At 43.2% G+C, this 27,279-nt stretch overlaps 1 protein-coding gene and 3 long non-coding RNA genes across 4 annotated transcripts in view; 2 read left to right on the top strand and 2 right to left on the bottom strand.

Annotated features, from left to right (window-relative positions):
• LOC122556982 (synaptopodin 2-like protein) overlaps positions 1 to 27,279 on the top strand; it is a 98,593-nt gene that overhangs the window by 52,488 nt on the left and 18,826 nt on the right. The gene's annotated exons all lie outside the window — the stretch shown is intronic.
• LOC122556449 lies at positions 3,232 to 19,286 on the top strand. Its single transcript, XR_006313542.1, has 3 exons — positions 3,232 to 3,865; positions 5,392 to 5,496; positions 18,974 to 19,286. It is a non-coding gene; the product is annotated as an uncharacterized LOC122556449 (long non-coding RNA).
• On the bottom strand, positions 7,279 to 8,991 carry LOC122556448. Its single transcript, XR_006313541.1, has 2 exons — positions 8,946 to 8,991; positions 7,279 to 7,767 (listed from the first exon to the last, which is right to left on the bottom strand). It is a non-coding gene; the product is annotated as an uncharacterized LOC122556448 (long non-coding RNA).
• On the bottom strand, positions 9,084 to 27,279 carry LOC122556447. The gene is made up of 3 exons (XR_006313540.1): positions 26,446 to 27,279; positions 24,680 to 24,781; positions 9,084 to 9,127 (listed from the first exon to the last, which is right to left on the bottom strand). It is a non-coding gene; the product is annotated as an uncharacterized LOC122556447 (long non-coding RNA).

The raw sequence follows: 27,279 nt of genomic DNA, 5'->3' as shown, positions 1-27,279 counted from the left end.
CTTTAGGGGATATCCAATTGAGGGGTTCACAAATAATGAGGGGTTTCAATGAAGTAATTTCAGTGAAACTATCTCTTCCGGTCAGTAAATATAAGAAAGTAGTGGTAATGTATTGTATCATGTAAGAGAGATATCAACAGTCACATATAAGAGATAAGGGTGTACTATTGAGAGATGTACATTCAGACAGCAGCATTTTGTATATGTAAATATAATAATTCGATGAAACCAACCAGATTCTCATTACAGTCACTCATGGACAAAGTCAAGAGTGTGGTGCTAGAAAAGCACAGCAGGTCAGGCAGCATCCGAGGAGCAGGAGAATTGACGTTTCGGGCATAAGGCCTTCAGCAGGAATGACTCATGGACGAAAGGAAACTGCTACTGGTCACAAATTATCAGCAGAGTCAAGGAGTCAATGAGACAGAAGGAAATCTTCGATCCATATTTGACCTGACCTACATATCACTCCAGACCCACAGCAATGTGTTTGATTCTTAAATATCCTCAGAGCAATTAGGAATGGGTAATAAATGCTGATCTTGCCAGCAACTTCCATGTCCTGTGAATAAATTAAAATGAATGGGTAAAATAGAAGCCCAAACCACAAGTCTCATGCTAACCGAAACCAGTCATTGAGATGTACAGCGCAGAATCAGACCTTTCAGTCCAATTTGTCCATGCCAACCAGATATCCTAACCAAATCTAGTCCTATTTGCCAGCACTTGGCCCACATCCCTCTAAACCCTTCCTATTCATATACCCATCCAGATGCCTTTTAAATGTTGTAATTGTATCAGCATCCACCACTTCCTCTGGCAGCTCATTACACACACGTACCACCCTCTGTGTGAAAAAGTTGCCCCTTCCATCCCTTTTAAATCTTTCTCCTTGCACCCTAAACCTATGTCCAATAGGAATTCACGGAACTCAATTTAAGGGAAGAGCGAAAGTGAAGAGAAGAGTCTTTTCTACCCAGAGGATCTTTGAGCAAAAGAATCTCTCCAAAACCAAAGTGGAGAAAAATCCTGAAGAGTTGTCAAAAAGGGAATGGATAAATGTTTTCAAGACAGGGACATGGAATGGAATTAAGTTGTGTTGCAGAGTCATCAGAGACACTATTTCCTGTTTCCATGAGATCTGGGCATCATCTGCAAGATTATTATTTGTTACCAATCCTTAATTGTCCTTGAACTGAGTTAGGACTTAGCCTGCAACAGTCCTCGACACTACCTAAAACACCATCGACCTTTGCGTCATCGGCAAACTTACTAACACACCCTTCCACTTCTCCATCCAAGTCATTTATAGGAACTAGAAAGAGCAGAGGCCCAAGAACAGATCCCTGCAGGACACCACTGGTCACTAACCTCCAGGTGGAATACTTTCCATCCATTACCACTTGCTGTCTTATTTCGGCCAGCCAATTCTGTATCCAAACAGCCAAATTTCCCTGTATCCCATACCTCCAAATAGCTGCTTTCCAAATAGTCATAAATCCTATCTCTCAGAATCCTTTCCAGTACCTTGCTTACCACAGACGTAAGAATGACTGGTCTGTAATTCTCTTTCTTGAACAGAGTAACAACATTCACCTCCCTCCAATCATCTGGTACTACTCCCGTGGACAGTGAGGACACAAAGATCATCACCAGAGGCACAGCAATCATATTCCTCACTTCCTGTGGTAACCTTGGATATATCTGGTCTGGCCCTGCGCACTTATCTATCTTGACACTTCCCTAAATTTCCAGCACATCCACTTCTTTAATATCGATCTGTTCAAGCCTATTAATCTGATCCACAGCATTCTCACTATCAACAAGATCCCTCTCTCTAGTGAAAACTCAATTAGGGCCTCCCCTACCTGTTCAGACTCCAGGCACAAGTTCCCTCTACTATCCCTGATTGGCCCAACCCTCTCTCTGATCATTCCCTTATTCCTCATGTAAGTGTAGAATGCATTTGGGTTTTCCTTAATCCTTCCTGCCTTTTTGTGCCCCCTCCTAGCTCTCCTCAGCCCATTTTTGAGTTCTTTCCTAACCACCCTGTAATCCTCTAAAGCTGTGCCATATCCTTCCTCAACCTTAAGTAAGTTTCTTTCTTCCTCTTGACGAGAAACTCCTGTTCTCTTGTCATCCAAGGCTCCTTCACCTTATCATTCCTCGCCTGACTCAGTGGGACAAAGTTATCCAACACTCACAAAAAGTCCTCCTTAAACAGCCTCTGCATTTCTGTTGTGCATTTCCCATAGAACAATTGCTCCCAATTTATACTCCACAGTTCCTGTCTAATAGCAATATAATTTCTCCTCCCCCAATTAAATACTTTTCCATACTGTATGTTCCTATCTCTCTCCATGGATATGGTAAAGGTGAGGTAGTTGTGGTCACTGTCATTGAAATGCTGTCCCACCAAGAAATCTGACACCTGGCCTGGCTCATTGCCTAGCACCAAATCCAATATGGCCTCCCCTCTAATCGGCCTATCTATATATTGAGTCAGGAATCCTTCCTGGACACACCTGACAAAATTGGCTCCATCCAGACCATCTGCACTAAGGAGGTTCCAATCAATATTGGGAAAGTTGAAGTCACCCATAACAACAACTCTGTTACATTTGCACCTTTCCAAGATCTGCTGTCCAATCTGTTCTTCCATCTCTCTGCTGCTATTGCAGAGTCTATAGAAAACAACCAATAATGTGACTGCTCCTTTTCTGTTACTGACCCACCCATACTGACTCAGTAGACAAACCCTCCCCTCAACAACCTCCTTTTCTGCAGCTATGATGACACTCCCTAATTAACAATGCTACTTCCCGCTCCTCGTTTAACCCCCTCCCTGTACTTTTTTAAAGGTCTAAAACCTGGAACATCCAGCAACCATCCCTGCCCATGTAGGCTAAAACAACAAGGACAGCAAATTTCCTTCCCTAAATGGCAGGAACCTGATGGATTATTATGATAGCTGTGTGGTCACTATTACTGAGAATAACTTGCAATTAAATGTTAATTTCATCAGGAGTTGTGGTGAGACTTGAACCCATATCCCCCGTGCATGAACATAACAAAATAGAGAATAGCAGTTGCTGGAGATCTGAAAATGCTGGTGAAACTCAGCAAGACTGGCAGCATCTGTGGAGAGAAAACAGAATTAACACTTCAAGTCCAGTGACTCTTCATCAGAACTGTTAGCAGCAAGGTATGCTGAAGATGAGGTTGGTGGGGAGGGAGAAAGGGAGGTGAGTGCATAGGTGAAGATGGAAGCCATAGAGAGAGAGATATGAAAGGGATAAGTAAACAAGGGTATTATGGATAAAAGGCCAGTACAGAAGAGGAGCTGAATAAGTGTTAACAAGGGCTAAGAGTGTGAGAGAATAAATGAGCTGTACTGAAAGCAACCCATCTAATGTGATAAAGGGTCTAGAAGTAGGTGAGAATTAGTGATTGTATGAAAGCAACCCATGTCATAACAGCACCAGGTGAGGGGTGGATATATTCCCCAACACACTATTCTGGGTTACCAGTCCAGTGGTATGACCACTATGCTACCACCTGCATCTACCTGGCTGTCTCCTGATTTAGAGATTCCAAATTTGAGACTCACCGAGTACAGCCCTCAGCACTGCACAGGGTCAAAGCTCAGTGACCCACTCCTCTCATGTTAATCATTAAACCAGTGAACCAATAAAAAGAAGATAAAAGTACTTCACAGGAACTATTTATAACTAGTCCGACGGAGCTCAATGAAAGGTTGCTGGATCTCTGTGCCACAAGTTGGAGCTGAATACTTTTCTATGAAAAGTAGGAAGTTTGGACTTATTTCAAACACCACCACAGGGAGTGGAATGCAAGAGAAAAGGTGAGATCCATCAAATGGTCAAGCAAAGCTAAGAATGGGTTTTGGAATATTGCAGGATGAGGGTGACTAGACTGGGAAAAAGTGAGCTGCCCCACAGCTTGGAGGGGACAATGGGGGAGAGGGGAAAGACTTTCACAATCTTGAGGATTGTTCTACACTTTGCAGGGGACTCTCTTGGGAATTAAGAAGACCCATAGTTTCGAAGTTCTAGGAAAGAATAGATGAAGGTAGGAGACGAGGCAACAAATCTAGATTCCAATCCAGTGAAAGTTGAATCAAGAAGAACAGGGGATTTGCAACTGAAGAAAACAAAAGGGAACAGGTTCAGATGAGAAATGAAACAGTGGTGTCAAGGAAGTGAAGACAAGGTAAATTAGACTGGGTAAAGGTAGGAGGATAAGACTGAAAATAGAATTGGATAACAAACAAATTCCTTGATTGTGTTGCAATGAAATGTTGTGAATGTTTGCAAAACAACTTAGTCATACAATCGTACAGTTCAGCAGAAGCCCTTCGATCCATTGGGTCTGTACTTCTCCCTCTTTCCTTACTTATTTTGGCCTGCGAATGTCCTCTAAAGGAATGGCTCCAGCTCTCCACAGCATGAACACCCTCCACAAAGTGCCCCACCTTGTGGTTGGCTAGCGAACCATGCAGCATCCATTCCATCCAAACACAACACACTGCTCCCTGGGGAGTTTCATCACTGACTTACACCAAGAGTGAGAGAAGATCTCATTAGCGTGTAGAACATTCTGAGTGGGTTTGACAGGATAGCTTCTAAGGGCTGTTGTCCCAGGCTGAAGAGTGACTCATCAGTGGGGAAGGACGGGGTGCAGTCAAAGTCTCAAGATAAGGGCCAGTCTTTAAAGACTGAGATGAGGAGAAATTTCTTCACTGCACTTGTGAGTCTTTGAAAGTCTCCAGCACAGGTAGCAATGAATGCTCAATCATTGAGTATATTCAAGACTTGCATGACATGGGCAACACTGGCTGGTCGCCAATCATTGCCTAGCCCCTAGTTACCCTTGAATTGAGCGGCTTGCGAGGCCATTTCAGAGGGCATATTGCTATGGGGCTGGAGTCACATGTAGGCCAGACCAGGTAAGGATGGCAAATTTCCTTCCCTGAAGGGCATTAAGAACCACATGGATTTTTAAAAATTTGTTGATATGGTTTCATGCTCATTAATAGATTATTTATTCCAGATTTTATTTTTAAATTGGATTCAAATCCCACCATCTGCCAAAGCAGGATTTGAACCCAGGTCCCCAGAACATTACATGGGTCTCTTAATTAATTGCTTAAGCCATTGCCTCCCCCAAAGACAGCTGTCTGCTCACTCCAACTTTGAAGCTGGGGTCTACACTTGAGGCAAGCTCCAAATGAAAAAGTCAATTCATCCATGCGGTTGTCAGAGGCTTTCAAATGGAGTTCCTAAAGGAACACATTCTTCCCAGAAACAAATCATTGACAGGGAATTTCTACTGCATACAGCTGACGTTAACATCTGCAACTGATTACAGACAGATCCCTTCAATGAAGATTCCAGCTGATCCCTCCTCGAGGCAACTTCCTCCGAGTCAGCGCTGAAAGAACGAAGCCTTGTTGTTACTTATTAATGGTCCTTGGTAAGATTCCACTGTTTAGAACAATACGAAACAAATTGAGGAAAGAAAGTCTGACTGCATTGCAAACACTGTACAGTGAATGCAGTGCTTTGATTGAGGTGCAGTCACTGTCATAATGTAGGAAATATGAAACCAGAATTTGTAGAGCAAGATCCTACACAATGAGGTAAGTTTTAATGCCATCAGTTTAAGGATGAATATCAGCCCAGGAAGAACTCACCTCTCCTGCTCATTTATTCTATATTCTTTTCTATTCATGCATCAGATATGGACACTCCAACAAAGTAGCTAGCAGTGAATCACCACATTGAAGTGCTGCTGTCCATCTGGTGTAGCTAAACTACAGTACACTTAGCGAGGGAGTCTTCTTGTTTATTAATTCACAGGATGTGAGCATCTCTCTCCATTTATCGCCCATCCCTAATTGTCCTTGAGGACCACAGGACAACATGATTAGAATGGGGAGGTGCTTATTTTTGACTGGCACAGACTTAATGGGCTAAAGAGCCCCATTCGGTGCCATACACCTCTTGAACTCTTATTACTAAGGCAGTGGTGAGCTGTCTTTTCAACCGCTGCAGTCGATGTACAGTTGGTGGACCCACAGTGCCCTGAGGAAGGGAATTCCAGCATTTTGACCCAGTTACAGTGAAGGAACAGCGATATATTTCCAAGGCAGGATGGTGAGTGGCTTGGAGGGGAATCTACATGGTGTGGTGTTCCCTTGTATCTGTTGCCCTCATCTTTTGAGATGATAATGTGCATTTACTCTTAAGGAGAATCAAGGGTTTAGGGGAAAAGGCAGGAAAGTGGACGTCAGGAGTTTTGGATCAACCATGATCCTACTGAATGATGCATTAGGTTCAAGGGGCTGAATGGCCTACACCTGTTCCTATGGTCTCAAGGTGTGTGTGTGTTGTCTCACAAGAGATCATCATGTAACTCAGATGTAAGTACTTTGTGAGAAATCTATTCTGTTCATCAAGACGGAGCTTATCTTCTTCTGAAGTCAGCTCATGCTTACACCTCCCCTTCCACCAACCATACGTGTCTGGGAAGGATTTACAGGTTGGTACTCAATCTGTTTGGCCACTTTCAATGGCCATCAAGTCTTGAAGTGCTTCTGGCTTAGAGTCAGGGTCCTGACATACTGCATCTCCTCTGAGACAAACTCTAGGGTTAAATCTGCTTTTCCTTTCTGGCCTGATTAACTTGTGTCTGTACTTTCACTGATACCTGTACTCCAGGTCGCTGTTTCACTTCCACATTTGGACTCTTAATTTTCCTTATTCTTCTCAAAACCTCTCCCTTATTTCTGCTGCAGCCCTTTTAAAAAACTGCACTCCCTTTCTTACCACTGTCTTCCTGTGTTTCGCCACGGTCCTCCCATGTGTTAGCAAATTTGGAAATGATTGCTTCTGATTGTTGAGTCCAAGTTGTTAAAATGTAAACAGTGAACAGCCGTGGTCCCAGTCCTGATCCTTGTTGAACGCCACTTCCCACATGTAACCAAGTCTGAGTAATTATGTTTAATTTCTATTCTCTGTTTGCTGTTCTGTAGCCAGTTTTCTCTCCATAATAGCAATGCAAACATAATTTAGTCACCTTTATTTTAAAAGTGTTTTCTCTTTCTAAACTGTGATTGCTTGCACATATTACAAGTGACTATTACACTTCAAAGAATATTTTGTTGGCTGTGATACCTTCTAGGTGGGGTGACAGTGGGGGGAGGGAAGCAATGGTGTTGCTGAGCTGGTAAAAGGTACTATACAAATGCAAGTCTTTGTTCTCCTTTCCATCTTTAATAGTGAAAGTAACAACCCCTCCTTCAAAGATATAAAATTTTTATACGCATCCGAGTTTACAGAGTCCGTGCATTTTTTCCGCAGGCAGGAGGCTTCAGTTAGAGAGAAAATAAACAGCCCTGCTCAGGAAAATGACTTTACCAGATGGGATTTTATGTGATGGAAAGCATTCCTTTTGTTCTTCTGCCCTTATTGAGCCAAAAAAAGCGCATAAAAGGTTGAGGGGTTGGATGGTTTTAATGAGGCGACAGGGTTGTAATCTTGTGGATTCTTTTCCTATTCATTCAATCGTGAGATTCAGTTATTTCTCAGTGTAAGTCCACCTCTGTCTCAACAGGTAGTCCTCTTGCCTCTGAGGTCAGGTAGCTGTTGGCTTAAGGCACACTCCACAGTCCTGAATCTAGGATCCAGTCTGGCACTCACTGCAGTGCCAAGGCAGCTCCACATTTACCCCATTTACCACCCCCTGAGAAAAAGAACAGAAAATGACATCACCATAGGAAATGACATCACCACAGGAAATGACATCTCCAGCCCAAAGAAACCCAAACATATAAATAGAAAGTAGGAATCATCAGCAGTGCTTTGTCCAGAGGCTCACTGAAGATGTTACATAGTCTGGGGACAAAATGTCTGAAAATGAACCTTCTAGCTCAGTGTGCAAACCTACATCCAGAATCTCAACCTGAGCTACAAATTTTCTCAAAACTCGCTCGCAGCTCCACATCTTTGGAGGTGCCATCTTTCAGATAAGATATTCAACCATTTGATCTCTCTTCAGTCAATGTAAAAGATGCCAAGGTCACTTTCAAAGCCAAGCAGGGCAGTTTTCCCTGATGTCCTGAAATCAATATTCAAGACACAATCAACCCAGTTTATCATTTATCATATTTCTCAGTGAGAATTTATAGTCGGAGATGTTGAAGCACAGAAACAGTTCCTTCGGTCCAATTCATCCATGCCGACCAGATACCCTAAATTAATCTAGTCCCAATTGCACGCACTTAGTCAATATCACTATAAACTGTTCCTATTCGTATACCCACCCAGATGCCTTTTAAATGTTGTAATTGTACCAGCTTCCACCACTTCCTCTGGCAGCTCATTCCATACACATACCTCTGTGTGAAAAGGTTGCACCTTAGGTCCCTTTTATATCTTTCCCCTCTCACTCTAAACCTATGTCTTTCAGTTCTTGACTCCCCCAGACCAGGGAAAAAACTTTGTCTATTCATCCTATCCATGCCCCTCATGATTTTATTAACCTTCATGAGGTCACTCCTCAGCCTCCGATGTTCCAGGGAAAACAACCCCAGTCTATTCAGTCTCTCCCTATAGCTCAAACCCTCCAACCTTGGAAATATCCTTGTAAATCTTTTCTGGACCCTTTCAAGTTTCACAACATCCTTCCTATAGGAGGAAGACCAGGATTGCACAGAGTAGACCAATTGTGGCCTAACGAATGTCCTTTACAGCTGCAACATGACCTCCCAACTAACTTGCGGTGTATACATTGACAACTGTACTTCTCTGCAACAATGATTACACCCCAAATCAGTCTGTAAAGTGGAACTCAGAATCACAGAATTGTTATAGTGCAGAAAGAGGCCATTTGGTCCATCATGCCCACACTAGTTCATTTACCTTATGCCAATCTCTTGCCTTTTGCCCAGATAGTTGGGCGGCATGGTGGCTCAGTGGTTAGCACTGCTGCCTCACAGCACCAGGGACCCAGGTTCGATTCCAGCCTCGGGCAACTGTCTGTGTGGAGTTTGCACATTCTCCCCGTGTCTGCGTGGGTTTCCTCCGGGTGCTCCGGTTTCCTCCTACAGTCCAAAGATGTGCAGATCAGGTGAATTGCCCATGCTAAATTGCCCATAGTGTTAGGTGCATTAGTCAGAGGGAAATGGGTCTGGGTGGGTTACTCTTTGGAGGGTCAGTGTGGACTTGTTGGGTCGAAGGGTCTGTTTCCACACTGTAGGGAATCTAATCTAATAGTCATGCAATGCCCCTTTGAGGTGAAAATGTTTTTGCCTCACATCACCCTTGCTTTGTTGCCTTCTGAGGTGTTGATAGGCTCTTTGCAAATGCAAGCCCTGAGGGGCCATGACACTGATGGAGTCTCCCTAGAGGAAGGGAACAGTGAATTCACTGCAACAGATTATACACAAAACATCAAAAATTAGTTCCACTCCAAAGATTACTCACATGAAATTATAGTGTGGATGTCAGCTTTCACTCACTCAGACTAAATTCCACTCAGCGCATTGTTGGTCTTCGAGGGGGTGTAGTATCGATTTACAGAATTACACCAGGGCTAAATAATGAGGACTGGCTCCATAAACTAATCTTATATTCCCTCAAGGGTAGAGATTAATGGGATGATCGAATCAAATGTATTTAAAGGATGAATAGAAAGAAATTATTTCCTCTAGCTGGGGGTTGAGGGAGCCCAGAATCCAGGCATCATGTCTGTAAGGAGCAGTTCACACTGGAATTAAAAGTTCAAACCTGAGATTGATAGATTTCATTAGGTAAGGATACGAAAGGCTTATGAAACCAAAGTGCATACATGGAGTTTAATTGACATTTTCCCAGGGTAGAAACATCAATTACTGGGGGACACAGGTTTAAGGTAAAAGGCAGCAAATCTAAAGGTGATGTGAGAGGCAAGTTTTCTTTAATACAGAGGTGGTAAGTGCCTGGAATACACTGCCAGAGATGATAATGGACGTGTGTACGGCAGCAAGATTTAAGAGGCCTCTGGACAGATACATGAATAGGTAGGGAATAGAGGGATATGGACTGCGTAGGAAGGCATCACGTGTTGCCACAGGCTTGGCAGATCGAAGGGCCGGTTCCTGTGCTGTACTGTTCTTTGCTCTATTTATAAGAGCAGATCTTACAGAATGTTAGACAGAGTGAAGGTAATGAATTGTGGGCATCCCTGGCTAGGCCAGCATTTATTGCCCATCCCTAATTGCCTGGAGGACAGTTTAGAGTCAACCGCATTGCTGTGGGTCTGGAGTCACATGTAGGCCAGACTAGGTAAGGATAACAGATTTTCTTCCCTGAAAAGAAATTGGTGAATTTTGATTGCTATTAGGATGGCTTTTAAAATTCGAGATTTTTGTTGAATTCAAATTCCACCATCTGTCATGATGGGACTTTAACCCTTGCACCCAGAAGTCTGATGTGCTGGATTACTCATTCAGTGACTACTCCCACTGCCTCACCCATATTCCAACAGTGACTCATTTGTATTTGATCAATTGAATTTCACTGCTGAGGCATTCCATTGCAATAGCTTGGCCAAGCAGACTCTGATTTTTAGAAAATTGGTTCATATCTGCACACTTTTCTTGAATGATGGTTTCTCCTGGAGGAGGTATAAGTTCCCCCAGACCCCGGCATTAGGGTCAATCACACAATCCTCACCTTGTGATCCCATGAGAATTGGTGGTGCCCAAGCAACTTGACAATGGTTCGTATCACGATTAAAGTTCTCCTCTGCCTTACACATATCATGATTGGAATTGTCCCATCACCAACATTAGCACCTTTCATTCACATAGCACCCCTGGATGGCACAGTGTCTCAGTGGTTAGCACTGCTACCTTACAGCGCCAAGGACATGGGTTCAAATTTCAGCCTCAGGTGTCTGTGTGGAGTTTGCACATTCTCCCTGTGTCTGCATAGGTTTCCTCTGGGTATTTGGGTTACCTCCCACAGTCCAAAGTTGTGCAGGCTAGGGTGGATTGGCTAAATTTCCCTGAGTGTTCAGGGATGTGCAGGCTGGGTGGGTTAGCCATGGGAAATGCAGGATTACAGGGACAAGGTGGGGGAGGGGGGGGTGATGCTCTTCAGCAGGTCAGTGGAGACTCAAAGGACTGAGTGGCCTGCTTCCACAATGTAGGGAATTCTATGCTTCTATACAATAACCCAAAGCACTGAGCAACATGGAATATTACAAGAGGAGACCAAATGCTTTGCCAAAGTGATAGATTTAAAAAGAGCATCTTCAAGGAAGAGGAGGAGAAGAGCTTTCCAAACGGAATTCCTGAGCTGACGCGATGACCTCCAATGTTGCAGCAACTGAAATCAATGGCGGGAGGTGGATGTGGGAGAAACCAGAATGAGAGAAAAACAGGGATGGCTGAGATTTGTCAGGCTGGAGGAGGGGGGAGGGAATGACCTGTAGCTGACTTGTAGCTGGCTGGGTTTGAAAACAAGGAAGACAACTTTAAAATGGAAGAAGCCAGAAAAGAGAGGATCCAGATTTTCTGATGCCCAGGAAGACTTTCTCTGCAGTGTTGATGGGAGGTGTGCATCAGGACCCCTCAGAATGTCCAATGTAACAGAGTCCATGGCCATTGCCAGAACATTCCCCCTACCTTTGAAATACTGAAAATATTCTCTTAGAAAAAGGTCAGGCTCATTGACTTGTTACAAAGATGTTAAAAAGGAAATTTTTTTCTCCGTGGTTTTAAGAATATATTTTATTCATTTTACACCCCCACCTCCACCCCGGCATGTCTGCAGACACCTCCCCTCTCCCCCGGATCTGATACACCTCTGCCCAACTCATTCCACCCGAAACCCTCAATTAACCAGTGCCCTTACCATCTTGCAACTGGCATCTAAACAAGACTCAATGGCATCTTACTCACTTGGGACCCTAGTCAACTGGCATTCTGCCTACTCCATGCCCTCACGCCCTGACCCCTCAGCATCTTGCAGCCTACTTCCCTGACAGTCTAGCCACTGGGCACTTCAGCACATTACCCACTTGGCATCTTTTAGAATTAGAATTCCTTTCATATAGAAACAGGCCCTTCAGCCCAACAAGTCCAAACTGACTCTGTGAAGAGTAATCCACCCAGACCCATTCCCCTATCCTATATTGTACCTAACCTACACATCCCTGAACACCAGGCCAATTAGCATGACCAATTCACCTAACCTGCACATCTTTGGACTTTGGGAGGAAACCAAAGCACCCAGAGGAAACCCACACAGGCATGGGGAGAATATGCAAACTCCACACAGACAGTCACCTAAGGGTGGAACTGACCCCGGGTCCTTGGCACTGTGAGGCAGCAGTGCTAACCACTGAGCCACCATACTGCCCAAGAGCACCCAGAGCCTAACCTCACATTTACCCTTTCAAAGCAGCTGTGAAATTAGCTCTTTATAATTTGGGTATTTAAATCAAAAAATATAGCAACTACTGCTGTGAGCTAGGGGACATGGCTTACCATCACCCACTTCCCCATCATCGACTATCCTGCAATGCAAGGACACAGCTGGATTTAGGGCATGCTCTGCTTTTGGTCAGAACTTCCTGCTGAAAATGTGGAGCAATCCCTTAATAGATAAAAACCTGGGGGCAATCTGACTATAATTGCCATCTCTTGGAAAATCTGACCCAGAGAAACCAAGTTCAAGGAGAAAAACAGAAGGAAGTTGAAGCAAAGGCAATTATTCCTGCGAATAAATCCAATAAAATGTTTGCTTAAAACCACAGAATAATTCCCTTCTTAATATCTGTGTAAGAAATCAATGAGTCAGCTGCAGAAATTGACTTTTTTTAAGAGAATTTCTTCAAGGTTTGAAATGGCAAGGATAAATTGCCTAATTGGTTTGGATTCTCTCCCATACAGAAGATTAGGGAAGAATCTAAGTGAAGTATTTACAATAATTTAAACAAAAAAAATGAGTAATTAGCGATAAACTACTTTCTCCTGTGATAAAGTCCAGCATAAAGGAGTATTTAAATAATCTTAAAATTAGAGCGAGTCAGAGGAGATGGCATTGTGTGAAAATGTTGGACTTGCAATGCTTAAGTTCTTTAGGATCTTGTGGCGTGGAGGTATCTGAGCCTGGAGACCCAGGTTCAAGTCCCACCTGCTCCAGAAGGCTGACATAACATCTCTGAACAGGCTGATTAGGAAAAATTTACAATTGGGACCAGTGTGTGTTCAGGAGAGATGACAGAAAGTGCATTTTTCACAGAAGCCAGTGATAATTCTCTCCCAATCCCAAAAGGCTGTTGAATTTGGGGTCTTTTTTGGTCATGGTACACGGATGTTGCTAGGTGGGCTAGCATTTATTGTCCATCTTTAGTTGCCCCTGAGAAGATGGTGGTGAGTTGCTTTCTTGAACCGCTGCAGTTCCCGCTGCTGTTAGGGAGGGAGTTGTAGGATGTTGACCCAACGACAGTGAAGGGATGGTGATAATTTCTAAGTCTGGATGGTGATTGGGCTGGGGGAAACTTGCAGGTGGCAATGCTCCCATGTTTCTACTGCATTGTCAATCTCGATAATAGTGGTCATGGGCTTGGGAGCTTTGATGATAAGAAGCCTTGGTGAGTTAGTGTAGTGCATCTTATACACTGCTGCTACTGTGCAGTTGAACTTTTCAAGACTGATGGCGATTAATCTTCTTCTTGGTGCTGGAAAAGTAGAGCTATCAAGAAATGAGGAGCAAACGAATAAAATGAATTTGGTATGAGCTATGATCTAATTGAATGTTCGACCAGGTTTGAAGGGCTAAATGGTCACCTGGTTGATGCCAGTGTTGAAACAATCAACTGTGAGGCTACCATAGATCAGTAATGTACGTAAAGACCAGACAATCACAGCCAATCATTGAAATGTCTTTCTGTAATTAAACTATTTTCTAATCAACCTGTCCCAAGATGCCATTACACACGTCTGGCCTCCTGGCTCAAAGGGAGGGATACTACCATTGAGATGGTGGTGGACACAGCTTCAATGCCAATTCCTTTCTTGATGACATTGAGTAAATCCTTGAGGGAGGACATATTTGCAGGACCATAGACAAACAGCAGGGGGTAGTGAGAGTAATTGGGGAACACCCCTCTAACTGTGCTGGAGAGAGCAGCACAATGCGCTGAACAATCCCCTTTCGTGCTGCCTCATTCTACAATTCAGTATTACTTTATTTGGGGAAAATCCCTCAATGCTCAGAGAACAGAACTTTCAGGGGAACTCTCAGGGGAACCCCCCACTCAACAGTTTGTTTTCCTTTCCCAGAAGACTCTGAAGACCACACATGGAATGAGTCAGCAGCATCCTATATGTGATAACGGTGACCACAGACCCCAAGTTTAGCCTGTTAGCAAGAGGCCCACACTCCTGGGGAGACCTGGATTACTTAACATTGCCCACTGGCATAATGTGACGGTCTCTGCTTGGCACCTTTCACATCCCACCTGAGGATATCCTAAAGCACTTTCCGATCATTTTCTGAAGTACAGTCACTGCTACCAATAGAAAACATGATTTGGAGATGCCAGTGTTGGACTGGGGTGTACAAAGTTAAAAATCACACAACACCAGGTTATAGTCCAACAGGTTTAATTGGAAGCTCCGAAAGCTAGTGTGCTTCCAAATAAACCTGTTGGGCTATAACTTGGTGTTGTGTGATTTTTAAAATAAAAAACATGGCTGCCAAATCAGCACAGCAAGATCCCACAATGTGACAATGAGTGGTTATCTGTTAAAGGACAAATATTTAACCAAAGTACCAGCGTAATTGGCCCTGATGTTTGTCTGAAGAATGGTGTGGGATCCCTTGAGATGAAGATGGGGTGCAAGAGGACGGAGCCACAATGTAATGTTTTATCCAAAGGCAGCATGGCCAACAGTGCAGCATTCTTTCAGCTTTGCACTGACTGGCTCTCTGATGGGTTCGGTGGTTTTGCTAAGCAGGTACAGTACTGAGCAGCTGCCAACTCACCCACTACTAGCCAACATTGTAAGAGCTGCCTGACTTGGTGTAGGCTGTAACCAGCGGAAACAGGATGAGGTTTTTAAGAGGTCCACGGGAGGCTGCGGGCATATGAGTGGGTAATGGACTTAATGTGAGTGGCATGTTACAGGGCGCACACTACACTACCCTACCTATCCCCCCTCCCACCCACCAGTACCTCAGCATCCAAGGAACGGTTGCATCCTTAAACCAGAGCAATCTCTCAACTAGGGTTTGACCAGTTCCATTTCTACCATCCTAACAGACATAAAATCCAAGAAGTTGCTGATTAACCATAGCGTTCAAACACTATCAGTAAGTTAATAACAGATCCAGGCACATGAGCTGAAGAAACCCTACTGATGGAAAGCTTTGGGAACCAAAGTTCACTTGTCCCACCTAAATCGTATTGCACCCAACGTGTCATACAAACGAGGAGCAGGAACAGGCCCCAATTGAATTGTCAACCTGGCATTCATGACTGAACAGATTGTGGCCTCAACTGCACTTTCTGCCACGCCACCCCACCCCATCTTGATAGATTCTCGACTAACGTGGAGTCAAAGGTCATCTGTCTTAAGAATATTCAATGAGCCAACCCCGACCTCCTCTCCCGGGCAGAGAATTCCATGTGATTCTCAAAATAACTCATGTACATAGTATGGAAAAATTATTTCCTGGTAGAAATCAATCTAATTTACAATGGAACTAATGAATACAATCTGGTTTGACTTGTTTCCCTGAGGAAGCCTGTTCCAGAGCCTGACTGTTCATTCACTGGTATATTTCTGCAAATTACTTACAAATTTAACCTCTGTGTTCTCTGGTTCCGCCAGCCTGGAGAGGCTAGGTGAAATAGCCTGTCATGGTTGATGCTATCCAGTCTCTTTAGAATCCTAAAACAAGCACTGTATTGCTATCTCCATCTCTTCTCCACAAGACTTCAAGAAGAGAAGGTCATTAGGGCCCCCCAAGCCTGCTTACTATTTGATGAGATCTGGTTATGATCTTAACTACACTTTCCTGCCTGCATCATCCTTCAACCCCCCCAAATAACCCTCAACTTCCTTGTCAATCAAAATTGTCTCACTCAACCTTGAGTACATACAATAGCCCAACCATCACTGCCCACAGGGACAAAAAGGCCAAAAACAAATAAGCCTCCGAGGGAAATCGTTTCTCCTCATCTTCATCTTAAGTAGGACACTCTTCGCTTTGAAACAGTGTCCCTCTAGTGCTAAGCACCTACACAAGGGGAAAAGTCCTCTCAATATCCACCCTCAGAATCTCATGTTTGCTTAACATCACGTCTCATTCTTCTAAACCCCAATGCAAATAAGAGCCTTTTCTTATAAGGCAACCCTCCACCTCAGGAATCAGTCAAGTGAATCTTCTTGGAACTACCGCCAAATGTAAGCATCTCCCTCTTTAGTTAAGGAGTACGGAATACACCAGGAGTGTTCTCATCATTGCCCTGTACAGTTGTATTTTTACATTCCATTCCCTTTGTAATAAAAGAAAACATTCCATTCCATTTTAATCTGTGCATACACCACCACCAACTTCACCCTACCTCCAGTTCTAGATTCCACTGTGAGAGGAGATGTTGTATCAGAATCTATCCAGTAGAGAACCCACTGAAATTTTAATGTTTCATAACATTACCTCGAACATTTTAATATCCACCCTGTCAAGCTCCCTCGGAACCGTCTATGTTTCGATAGTTCTGGAATTAAAAATCTACAAATGACTATGAAAAAAATTGCTGACTATTAGAAAAACCCATCTGGCTCATTAAAGTCCTTCAGGGAGGGAAATCTGTCATCCTTATGTGGTCTGGCCTGCATGTGACTCCGGACTCACAGCAGAGTCAACTGACCTCTGAAATGACTTAGCCAGCCATTCAGTTCAAGGGCAGCTAGAAATGGGTAATAAATGCTGGCCAGCCAGTGAAGCCCATGTCCCTGTTCAGAAACATTTATCTCTGAAGCTATATTTGTGCTCTTCATATCATCTCACCAAAAATGCTTCTCACTTCTAACAGCTAAAGTAAAATTGTCACTTTTAAATGTGTAATTGCTTCACCCAGCAAAGAAGTTAATTATGTTGGAATTTCTTGTTGTGTCCTTCAGTTTCAGGAACTTTGAATGTTTGTACATCAAGAAGGATGTATTGTGTCGTCTAATCAAACTCTAAATATCTCCCTTTATGTCATTAATGCTGAGATAACACATCACTATCTAATTCTTTTGGTTGCAGTTAAATTTGGTGTTGTCTGAGAGCCATCTTGTATGAATCTGGGTCTTAAAAAGACTGATTAGCCTTATTTATAAAAAGAAAGAAATTATAATTACAGTCATGACACTGCCAACAACTCCTACTGGCCCTAAAAGATTAATTCTATATCTGTGTAACATAACATTTCTCCATCATGTTATTTATATTATTTAAGGTTTATTGTTATTTTAGCTTTCAGCTTAATCCAATCATTTGTTTTAACCTAAATTTGTAAATCAAAAGTAAAGAATGTTAAATGGTTTTAACCTCCTAGTTGACTGCATCTATGGATACTTCAACGTGATTGGCAACATACTTAGTAGTTGACATCACTGATGCTGGGTGTCTGGAGATCCCCTTGACCTGGTGCCAAATTTAAGGTGTCATCAGAACATGGGAAATTCTTATGGCAGCTGGATTGGGCATTGATAAGACCATACCTAGTACTCTGTGCAATTTTGGTCTCCTTGCATAAACTTCACTGTAAAAGAAGCAAGGGTGAAGTGAGGAAAGCTTTCTCACATTGTAAGTTATGGAATGCACTACCGGAGATGTGGTGAAGGCCGGCTCAATTGCGGCACTGAAGAGGGTAATGGATGATTATTTAGATAGAAATAATGTGCAAGGGTATGGGGAGAAAACAGGAGATTGGCACTATGTAATGATGCTCATTTAGCGAGCCTTCCAGGTACAATAAGCCAAATGGCCTTCTTCTGTACCATAATCCTTCTGTGATTATTCTAAGAGAGATATACAGTACATGCATTGGAAGCAGTTCAGAAATACATCACAAGGCTAATTCCTAGGATGTTGCCCCTCATGTAGGAATCTAGAACTCAGTGTCACAAAATCAAAATAAGGGGTCACCCATTTATTATGGAGATGAAGAGGAATTTCTTCTCCCAGAGGCCCAGTAATGTTTGTGGCTCTCTCCTCCTGAGAGCTATGGAGACTGATATTTTCAAGGCTGAGTTAGACAGAGTTTTGATTGACAAGGGAGTCGAAAAGTGTGGTGCTGTAAAAGCACAGCCGGTCAAGCAGCATCCAAGGAGCAGGATAGTCGGGGGTGTGAGTGTGTGTTGGAGGGTTGGATCTGGGATGAGATGAGGAGAGGGGAGATCAGGAAATTGATGAAATTGACATTGATCCTGTGTAGTTGGAGGATCCCAAGGCAGACGATGAGCTGTTCTTCCTCCAGGTGTTGGGTGGCTAGGATTTGGCAGTGGAGGAGACCCAGGACTTGCATGTCCTTGGCGGAGCGGGAGAGGGAGTTGAAGTGTTCGGCCACAGGGTAGTGGGGTTGATTGACAAGGGGGTCAAGGGTAATGGGGAGCGGGGGGACAGACAAGAAAATGTTGATAAAGTCGCAATCAGATCAGCCATGATCTTACTGAATGATAGTATGGGCTCAAGGGACCCAACCGTTAGCCAGAGACAGAGGTTAATGTCACTGGACTAGCATTCCAGATCCAACATTCTGAGGACATGGGTTTAAATCCCACTTATGGCAGATGGTGAAACCTGAATTTGGTAAAGAGAATAAACAGCAAGCAAATGGTGACCATGTAATTATTATCAATCGTGGCTAAAACCTGCCTAATTCATTAATATCCTTTCAGGAAGGAAATCTGCATTCCTTACCCGGATCTGGCCTACATTATAGGAAGTAAGCAGGAGAATGGGGCTGCGAAACAAATGTCACAGCAGACTCAATGGGCTGAATAGCCTAGTTCTGTTCCTATAGCTTGTGTTAAAGTGTGGTTGACTCTTAACTCTCCTCTGAGCAATTAGGAATGGACAATAAATGCTGGTCTAGCCAGTGATGCCCATATCCCATGATTTAATGATTAAAAATGACCTGATCCTGTTCCTTGTGTTCTTATGTTTCACATCTGGTATGTGCTGTTGGACTGGTGGATTGAAGCAGGGAAACATTGTGGGGCACAAACAGATGGGGACGTAGACAGATAGAGATAAGTACAGAGAAAGAAGAGGAGGAGACTGCCACATACATTATTGTGAGCTGCTTACACTCATGCATCACCCAAAGTGACACCAGCCGTAAACAGCGAGATTGCTGGCTGCCAGCTGGTATTTTAACCTGACAGCCAGGAACACTCAGTCAACGGGAATCTTGAAGCTAATATATTCACCAGGCCATGTGGCTCCAACAGCCAATCACTGGGGACAGGTTGAGAATTGCAGCGATTTCTTCCTGGGGTCAGGCAAGGGTCAGCAAAATGTCAACATCTTTGACTTTTAAACAAATGGACCATGGCCTATATTTAAAACGCGCAAAGGGGAGGCAAAGCGGAGGACAGGGAGTTAGCTGATGCATGGCTCAACGTTAGCAAGAGTTAAAAATCACACAACTCCAGGTTATAGCCCAATAGCACCAGCTTCCAAATAAACCTGTTGGAATATAACGTGGTGTTGTGTGATTTTTAACTTTGTCCACCACAGTCCAACACCGGCTCCTCCACATCATAAGCAAGAGGTGAATGACGTCTTGTGTCTTATAGTTGCAGTAGTTCAGTTTGAAACATGATATCAGGAAGAGGCCATTCAGTCCCTTGAGCCTGTTCTGCCAATTAATTCAATCACAGTGGAAGTGTGACTTATCTCCATCAACCTGCCTTGGTTCTATCACCATAATGGTATTATCACTGGGCTGTTTATCCAGAGTCAAGAGTGTGTTGTTGGAAAAGCACAGCAGGTCAGGCAGCATCCGAGGAGCAGGAGAATCGATGTTTCGGGCCGGAGCCCTTCATCACTCATTCCTGATGAAGGGCTCAGGCCTGAAACATCGATTCTCCTGCTCCTCGGATGCTGCCTGACCTGCTGTGCTTTTCCAACAACACACTCTTGACTCTGATCTCCAGCATCTGCAGACTTCACTTTCTCCCTGTTTATCCAGAGACCCGGCTTGCCCAAGGACCTAAGTTTCGAATCTTGCCATAGCACATGGTGGAATTTGAATTCAATGAAAATCTGGACTTAAGAGTCTTATGAGGACCACAAAAGCATTGACAATTGTCAGAAAAGCACACTCAGGTCACTCTTGTCCTTTAGGGAATGAAACTAGCATCCTACCTGGTCTGACCTACATGTGACTCCAGACCCACAGCAATGTGGTTGACTTTTAACTGCCCTCTGGGCAATTAATATTGGCCTGGAACTGAAAGAGTTCCAGATTTCCACTACCTTCTGAATGAAGGGTGCTTCCTTACATCTCACCCAGCTCTAATTTTAAGGTTATACCCTCTTACTCTGGCCTGCTTCCAGCAGAGACAATAATTTCTCTCTAATTAACTTATCAAATCCTTTATATTACAGTAGCTTGCTCCTTAATCTTCTAGTTGTCTTAATCAAATGGTTCAGACATGTTGTGACACAACTCTGGAGCAGGTTCAGACTTGAACTCAGACCTTGTGGCTAGAGGTAGGGTCAGTACCAATGTGACACAAGAGCGACTTAAATCTTCTAAATTTGACAGACTCTAACCCTAGTCTCTACAACCCTGTAACATAACATAACGATCCCAGAGTGGTATTCAAGAGTAAAATACATTCCCTCTGCCCCATCTAACTCTGCCAAAGCTCTTATCAGAATTAAGAAGTGCCAATTTAAGACAAGGAGGAATTTCTCCTCTCAGAGGGACGAGTGTCTTTGGAATTCCTTGCCAAAGAGAAATGTGGGGACAGAATCTTTGTGTATATTTAAAGCTGAGATAGATAGATTCTTGATCAGTCAGAGAATTAAGGGTTATGGGGAAACGGCAGGAAAATGAATGTGAGGAATATCAAATCAGGCATTATCCTATCAAATGGCAGAGCAGGTTGGAGTGTCTGAATGGCCTACTCCTGTTCCAATTTCTCATGGACTTATGGTCTAACTGAGGACACTGAGGCTTTTTGGAGTGAGTCACGGACTTATTTACTCTTACAACACAAAAAGAGGAAGTTTAGCTATCATGCCTGGCAATCTCTTTGAAACAACAACTATATTTATATGATACTTTAATATAATAAATCATTACAAAGTATGACACGAGACACAGTATAAGCTATTGGGACAAACACTTGGACAAAGAAGTAACTTTTAAGGGAACTTTTAAAGGGACAAAATAGACAGATGGAGAGGTTCAGGAACTGAATTTCAGAGCTTTCAGACTAGTTAATTGAAAGTACAGTTGAAATTAGGCACACAGATATTTTGAAGAGTTAAGAGGCTGGAGGAGAGGGAGAGGCAAGATGAAGAAGAAATTTGAAAAAAAAAAGGAGACTGGAACTTGAGTGGGAAATGCTATCAATTAGAGAGACCATAAGGTGTAGGAGCTGAAGTAGACCATTTCAGTCCCGAGCAGTCTGCTCCAACATTCAATGAGATTGTGGCTTATCTTACAATCCTCAAATCCACTGTCTTGCATTTCCCCAGAACCCGTGCTTCCCTTACTGATTAAAGATCTGTTTGTGTCAACTTGAATATATTTAACGACACAGCCTCAACAGCCCTGTGGGGTAAAGAATTGAACAGATTCACTACTCTCTAAGGGAGACCCTTTACTTCCCCACAAGGAGAAAACAACCTTTCTGCATCCACCTTGTCAAGTCCCTCACAGAAGTCCCACCCTTCATGTTTCCCTCACATCCTCTCATGTATTTATGTCCGATTGCCTTTTGAAAACTTCTGTGGAATTTGTGTCCTGCAGCCATTCACCAATCCCTTTCCAAACTTTAACGCCCCCACGTGAACACATTTCCCTTCCCTCAAACCAAATGTGATTAGCTCACTGAACAGAAAACCAGAAATAAATCTGGAGACCTTGTACATCCCTGACACTAACTCACAAGACAGAGCATATCGGTCACCTGTCGGTAACTCTCCTAGACTAATAGCCCCACAGAGCCAAGAGTTCAAATCCCACTGCAATCGCATGGACTAGCAATGGATAAGATTGGCCTTGTAGATGTGACGGATGTTTGTAAAAATCCAGCTGGTTCAGGAATGTCAATCAGGAAAGAACATGTATTCATAAGAAAAGATTTCAGGGCTTCCAAATCTCCCACAGCACCTGACAGTGACAGTCACAATTTCAAAGTATAATCACTGCTTTAATGTAGGGAAACATTGCAGATAATGCATGCACAGACAGATCCCAATAATCACATTGAGATAATATCCAGATCGTAAGTTCGGTTTTCTTTGCAGTAATGTTGACTGAGGGATAAATAATGTCCCCTGGACTCTGGGGAAAGTCACTTGCTTTTCCATTTGAATTAGTTCCCTGCTTGTGCAAGAACTGAAAGATTAAAACTCGGGTAGCTTTTTTTTTAAATTAACACGAGGATTTGTAGCAAAATACAAATTTGTTAAAGTATAAAGCAATTGAGTTAATGACTTACATCTCTATAGTGCCTTTCACAACCTCAAAATGTCCAACAATGCTTTGGGAGCATAAGAACAGTAGTAGGTCATTCAGCCCATTGAGTCTGCTCCATCATTTGAAATAATCAAAGCTGAGTGAACACTTCAATGCCTTTTACGTACACCATCCTCAAAACTCTGTACATCACTGGTGACTCATTCTGGAGTCTGTTCACAAGTCGATTTGTCAGCAAGTAAGAACACATTGCAGGAGAATGTAAAACAGCTATTTGCAAGGACAGGAAATGTTTTTAAGTCAGGTCTTTAAAATTACACCCCTGCATAGGCTTGCATTTGTAAGTATGAGTGTTCGTAGATCGGACGTTTGTAAATTGTGGAGTCCTCAGACAGTGTAAATGTACAATCAGGGTTACACTGTGAATGTATATGGGAACAGAAATAGGCCATTCAGCCCTTCGAGCCTGCTCCGCCATTAGGTAAGATCATGGCTGATCTTGGCCTACTCCAAATGCTGCTTTGGGCCCGTATCCGTTGCTTAATAAAAGGTTGTCTATCTCAGGTATAAATTTAAAAATTGAATTAGCATCAACTGCCTTTTGAGGAAGAGAGCTACAAACCTCCACTACCCTTTACGTGTAGAAGTGCTTTTTCAAACATCTCTCCTGAATTCTAATACTCAGACTATGCCCTCGGTTCTAGAATCTAGAACCAATGGAAACAGGTTATCTGTATGAATCCTGTGTTACCCTATTAATATCCTGAAGACCTTGATTAGATCACTCCTTAACCTTCTAAATTCTAGAGAAAACAGTCCTAATTGTCTAATCTCTCCTCATTACGTAACCTCTGAAGTCCAGGTATCATCTTTGTAAAGGATGTATATACCAGAAGCCGCAGGAGGTATTCAATTTGCTTCAAGATTAACTCAACTGCCCCCCAACTCGGTCTATTTGGGATTGGGCAAAAACGAATCCAGCCCTCCAACTCTGCAATTTCTGTGCAATGTTCATTCTCACTGCGTGCACATCCTCTGACATTAACTTCCTCCCAAAGCTTTTCACATTTTTCCCCTCAGTTCCTTAAAACCTACCTCCTTGTACAAGTTTTAGGCAGTTTACTAGGCATTGATTGAGCCCAGTGCAATGTTGCCTAATAGCACACCTAGTACATGGTTTGGTATGTTCTTAACAGTCAGTTAAAGAGACTATACAAATGCAAGTTTGTGTTGTTGTTGTGAGTAAAGACATTTGCCAGGTAATGATAGATTAGTGACTTATAGAAGCTGGACTGCTTTTACTTGGAGGAGATGGTTAAGAGGAGACCTGATTGAAGTAGTCAAAATCAGGAGAGATCTGGAAAGAACGGTGAGGGAGACTCATGACAGAACCAAGAACAAGAGGGCATGGTTTTAAAGAAGCAAAACTGATATTTGCAACTTTGGAAAATTGCACAGGGCTGGTGAGGATCGGCCATAAAGTCTATTCAAGGCAGAGATAGATTCTAATCTGCCAGGACATCAAGGGTAACGGGGGAAAGGCAGCAAAGTGGACTTGAGCATTATCGCATCAGTCATGATATAATTGAATGGCAGAGCAGACTCGATGGGCTGGATGACCTACTGCTGCTCCTATCCTCTGGTCTGGTGGGTAGGGTTTAGTGAGTGTACTGCGTGATAGTCTGCTGGAGGCAGGATCCATCTAGGCTTTCGAGAAGAAACGGGACAGTAATTTGAAAAGGGGTGTGCTGGGTGACGGGGAGAAGGCAGGATAATGGCAACAGGGCGAGATGCTCATTGGGAGAGCCGGCACAGACAGCGCGGGCCGGATGGCCTCCTCCTGTGCACTATACCCATTCTGTGGAATGAGGGCGGGGACCGGAAAACACTTATCAAAGTTCAGGTGAAAACACACACACACAGATAACTCTGATCGTCCTACCCCGTTGTTGCTTTAAGAAGGTGCGTGCGACCCATTCGGAGAGAATCGCTGTTGCTGGCTGGTAGAGGATGCATCCGTAGATTACCCCTCTCTTTCATTCCACTGTGAGGAAAGTTAAAGTTAGTCTGACAGACACATGCATTTGTTGCTGGGACATCCGATAGCAGGAGCAACAGGGTTAAGAAAGGGCGTTGCAAACGGTACAGTTAAATTGCAACAAAGCAGGCGGTGACTTTACACTCTGGTCTCAGCTATTGGGAGAACGGGTAAGATCAAATATTCGAAACCTGACAGTCAGTAACTTTTTTTTTTACATTTTACCTTTCCACAAAGTCAATCGTTCTTTCTTAAAAGCAGTTTTAAAAAAATTACCAATTTTTGGCTTTATTGAAAACAAAGTTAATATTTAGAACAGGAAACAGTTTTTCTCCCTCAGAGAACTTAACTTCTCAAAATGTTAGTAAAAAAGTTTGTAGAAAGTACAAAATGAATTGAAACCTTAACTGTAAGCGTTTCTCAGCTGATTTGGAGAGCGTGAAAATAGTGTCATAAGTGATTCTTAAAAGATCTAATAGACTCAGTATTTAGTTTAACTACAGAATTTAAGAGTTCCCAGTTTGAGGTAGCAGTTTAGGATTTAAATAACTTGGAGTGTCTTTAAAAACAATAGGGTTATTCGTGATCTGTACTTTTAGGAGAGTGGTCTAACAGCTGGAGTGTTTGGAGTGCAGTATTTCTGATGAGGAATGACAATGTGAAATGGGTCTTGGTGTGTTTGTGCCATATTTCCTGGGGATCTGTGTGCCTTTTAACTTTGGACCTGTACGATGACAGGTTTAAAAGCGATGGGTGAAACTCGTGTTTTGTTCCGCTTGGTTCAAAGTAAAGTTCAAACTCCGTGTTTACTGGCCCTGTGTATATTTCTGAGCATAGTCTGGCGCCACCTCCTGTTAGCACAGTCGGGACACTTCGGACAGTGTAAAACTTGCCTTTACCTAGCGCCTTTTACTGCCAGAGTGTCCTGTGACCAATGAAGTTACTTCTTTTCTTTGGATTCCAGTGGTTGGGGGGGGGGGGGGGGGTTCAGTTCAGTTGGCCGAAATAAAATAAAAAATTGCATATGCAGATCTGAAACAGAAATTGCTGACAAAACTAGCAATGTTAACTGTGCTTTTTCTCTCTGTCTCTCCACAAATGCTGCGAAACGTGCTGAGTCTCTCCAGCAATTTCTATTATTGTTTTAGCTCAGTTGGCTAGATGTGATGTGCTTGTGTGATGGCACCAACATGGGTTCAATCCTGATCAGGTTACCATGAAGGATTCTTCTCCTCAATCTATCCCCTTGCCTGAGGAGTGGCGACCATCAGGTTAAGCCACCATCTATCATCCCTCTCTCATGACCTGGTGATTTTACCTTTGATGGACCGCAGGAAAACAACACACAAGTTGTGCACAGCAAACTCACACAAATAGCAGTTTTCATAACTCCATACAGAACAACCTTGATTATCCAAACGAGACGGGTGGGGAATATTTTGTTTGGATAACTGAGAGTCCAGATAATGACTTGTACGGATAATGGATAGCGTTTTTATGGGACCTTGAGATCTTGTTCAGATAATCTGAAATTTGGATAACTGATGTTCGGATAATCGAGGTTATTCTGTTAACTGCTGCACTGTCGTTGAAGGTTAAAGGTGTCTAGGAGTGGGGGTAGACCCTCCGGTTTTTTCTTCAAATTGTAGCCGTGGTATTTTTTGTCTCACCTGCAAAGGTAGATGAGATCATAGCTGAAGGGATCATTCAAAAGACAACTGCCAACAGTGCAGCACTTCCCTCTGTGCTGACTCCAGGGTCTCTGTCTGGACTGTGTTCAAGTTTTGAACTCTCAATCCTGTAAAGAGGGATATGCACTGCTGTCTGAGTCACAGGTAACAACTTCTTGCAATGAATATAACATGCCTTCTTATAACATTGACGTCCAGCATTTATTGCCTGTCCCTAGCTGCACTTCAAAGGTGTGGTGAGCTGCCTTCTTGAACTGCTACGGTCCATGTGCTGTAGGAGAGGATTTTGACATAGCGAAACTGAAGGAACAATGATGGATTTCCAAGTCAGGATGGTGTTTGGCTTGATGGGGAACTTGCAGGTGCTGGTGTTCCTATGTGCTGCGCTTGTCCTTCCAAATAATCACAGTTGCTGGTTTAGAAGGTGCTATCTAAGAAGTCTTGTGAATTGTTGCAATACATGTTGTAGATAGTGCACACTGCTACTACTGGGCATTGATGGTGTAGGGTTTAGATGTTTGTGAATGTGATGCCAATCAAGCGGCTGCATTGACCTGGATGGTGTCAAGCTTCGGAGTGTTGTTGGAGCTAAACCCATCCAGGCATGTGGGGAATATTCCATCACACTCCTGGTTTATGCCTTGTAGATTGCAGAAAGGCTGAAGTGGCCAGGAAACTGTGGAATGTTTTGGAAGAGTTGTTTCCCGCTATTTGGATGCAGCAATTACCCTTGAGGTCAGGAGATCACCATGTCAAGCAGTGAAACTGATTTTAGAAATTGAATACATTCGCAGTTTGGCACTGGAGAGAAAT

This window comes from Chiloscyllium plagiosum, chromosome 14 (genome assembly GCF_004010195.1).
Source record: "Chiloscyllium plagiosum isolate BGI_BamShark_2017 chromosome 14, ASM401019v2, whole genome shotgun sequence".
Taxonomy (NCBI): Eukaryota; Metazoa; Chordata; class Chondrichthyes; order Orectolobiformes; family Hemiscylliidae; genus Chiloscyllium; species Chiloscyllium plagiosum.
This window is presented reverse-complemented; position numbering and strand designations above follow the sequence as displayed.